We start from the raw sequence: 2,761 nt of genomic DNA on the forward strand, positions 1-2,761 counted from the left end.
CGCCGAGGAGGGGCAGGGAGGAGGAGGAGGAGGATGCTCGCCCCGAGGAGGGGCAGGGAGGAGGAGGAGGAGGATGCTCGCCCCGAGGAGGGGCAGGCAGGAGGAGGAGGAGGATGCTTGCCCCGAGGAAGTCCGGAGGGTGCTGGCACCTGTGACAGGCACCTGTCCCCATAGGTTGGCACGCGTGCAGGCAGCCCTGCGGCGCCGGGCAGCAGACCTGCGTGACTCCCTGGTGCTGTCTGAGTTCCTGCAGGACCTGCAAGAGGAGGAGGCGGCACGGAGCCGGCAGGGACCTGCAACGGTGAGTAGTGGGGCCAGGCATCCCTCAGGATCGCCCGGCACCTGGGACTGGCCCAAGGGTTGGTCTCTGGCTGGCAGGGGGACCCCGTAGGTGAACCCCTCTGGCCCAGCTGCCTCGGGGGTTCGCTCCCCATCTCCCTCACACCCGGTGTTTCTGTTGGTTTCAGCCAGGGAGTGGGCACTGCGGCTCACAGGGGTCTTTTCCCCTGCTCTCGGCCCAGGCTGGGCAGCCACCAAGCAGTGAGGACATGAGCCGCCCCCTGGGAGAGCTGCAGGAGGCCGTGGAGATGCTGAACGATGCAGCGAAGGAGCGGGAGCGGGTCATGGAGGTGGCGGCGGAGACGGAGAGCCTGGAGCACCTGGTAGGGGATGGAAGCAGAGGGTCTGGGGGAGCAGCTGTGTGGTCCACTTGCAGCTGGACACGCTGGCTAGTAGGGACATGTGCCTCAGCTGGTCCCGGTGGGACACAGAGCGTTGGGATACATGGGGCCCACTTTGTACGAGGCTGGTATCCCCGTCCCTCTCGTGGCTGGTGCTCCCTGTCCTTTTTTAGGCTCGTGGCAGGGTGCCAACAGACTGGGGTGGGCTGGGGCCACGTGGCGAGTGGTGGCACAGGGGGTCCTATGCTGGGGCTCACCTCTCTTCCCCCCGCCCCCCCTCAAGGCGCTCTCCCCCCCGCCGCCCATCCAGGTGGCAGAGGTATCCCCGCGCCTGGAGGCCCTTCGATGCAGAGCCGAGACGCTGGCTCAAGACATTGCCGAAGCAGAGAGTGGCTTTGCTGAAGTGAAGAGTGAAAAGGACCTCCAGGGGCTGCAGGGCTTGCTGAGCCAGCAGCAGGAGATGGAGGTGAGACCTGGGGAACACCACAGCTGGCTGTGCCCGTAGCGGGGAGGTGTCCCGGCTGGCTGGGGCCACCCCAGCCTGGGGCCCCAGGTGTCGTAAGCCTTGGCACAACGCAGCAGGCTGGGCTGGAATTTTCCAGCAGAGCCGAGCCCTGCCTCGCTGTGCTCCCCTCTGCCAGCACGGGCCAGGCGAGGGGAGAGAGCTTGCATCAGCTCCCATGTGCCAGCACCCAGCTTGCCAGCACCTCGCTCATCTTCCCGCTGGCAGCAGGGTGACGTGCAAGCAGAGCGGGGAAACCAGGCAGCCCTTGCTCTGCCCGTCCTCCCCAGCGAGGGTGGCTCTGCCCGCTCCCCGCGTCCCCTCCTCCGTCCCCACGTCCCCTCCTCCGTCCCCGCGTCCCCCCTCCATCCCCACGTCCCAGAACACAGGGAGGTCCAGCCTGGGTGCAGAAGGATTGGATGCATCCTGAACCTTTTCTGCCTTGTGATTTTTCAGCGTGCGGTGTCAGAAACCCTGCAAGGGCAGCTGGAGGAGCTGGAGAGGGCAGCTGCCCGCTTGCAACAGCTCTGCCCTGCTCGGCTCTGCCCCGTCAGCCGGGAGGTGCAGGGGACACTGTGGGCCTGGGCAAGGCTACGGGAGCTGCTGCGGGAGACCCAGGCCCGCATGCGGCAGGCCGGCCGGGCGGGGGGCTTCTTTCAGGAGTACTTTGATGCAGCGTGGGTGTGGCCGGAGCTGCAGCCAGGCAGGACGATGGGGAGCCTGGAATGACAGGCTGTGCCAGGGCTGCCTGCTGTGGGGCAGCCCCATGGCATCTTGCCCTTCCCCACCAGGCTTGCTGCTACCCCAATGAGCTGCTTGCAGCCGTTCCTGAGCGTGGGAATGGCTTCCCTGGGCTGAGGAGGGGCTGGGTTGTCCCTCAGCTCCCTCAGCCCACCTTTCACATGCCCACAGCTCCTGGACGGAGGACACGCGGGCTCAGATCTTCTCTGAAAGCCCAAGTGGCCACGGCCTCGCTGAGGCTCCATGCGAGGAGCTGGAGAGGAGGATCGAAGGGAAGCTGAAGGAGTTCGAGGCGCTGGCAGCATCAGGGCAGCAGCTCGTGTCTGAGGAGCACTACCTGAGTGCAACAGTAAGGACAGGGGAAATGGGGTTGGGGAAACCCTCAGCACCCCCCGAAATCCTCTAGGGACAGAGTCTAGAGGAGAGAGCACAGTGTGGGTGCAGAGCCCCCATGAGTGGTACGGGGCCAGCCATGCATCCCCAGGGCTGCTCAGGGCAGGAGGGGTTTCATCCAGCAAAGGATGCTGAGACCTGAGGTGACTGACTGTGTGGCACTCCCAAAAACCTCCTAAACTGCTCTGTAGTGAGGTGCCCTGGTAGGGACAGTGTCCCTGGGCCAAGGGTCATAGAATCATAGAATTGTCTAGGTTGGAAAAGACCTTTATGATCATCAAGTCCAACTGTTCCCCTAACCCTGCCATCCCACCACTAAACCCTGTCCCTAAGCACCTCATCTACCCTTCTTTTAAATACCTCCAGGGATGGGGACTCGACCCCTTCCCTGGGCAGCCCATTCCAGAGCCTGACAGCCCTTTTGGTGAAGAAATTTTTCCTAATG

At 64.3% G+C, this 2,761-nt stretch overlaps 1 long non-coding RNA gene across 1 annotated transcript; it reads left to right on the forward strand.

Annotated features, from left to right (window-relative positions):
- The first annotated feature begins 212 nt into the window (after positions 1-212).
- On the forward strand, positions 213-1,073 carry LOC118453032. The gene is made up of 3 exons (XR_004842915.1): positions 213-301; positions 468-662; positions 991-1,073. It is a non-coding gene; the product is annotated as an uncharacterized LOC118453032 (long non-coding RNA).
- Positions 1,074-2,761: the final 1,688 nt, after the last annotated feature.

The sequence above is a fragment of the Egretta garzetta genome, unplaced genomic scaffold (genome assembly GCF_000687185.1).
Source record: "Egretta garzetta isolate BGI_Z169 unplaced genomic scaffold, ASM68718v1 scaffold729, whole genome shotgun sequence".
NCBI lineage: Eukaryota > Metazoa > Chordata > Aves > Pelecaniformes > Ardeidae > Egretta > Egretta garzetta.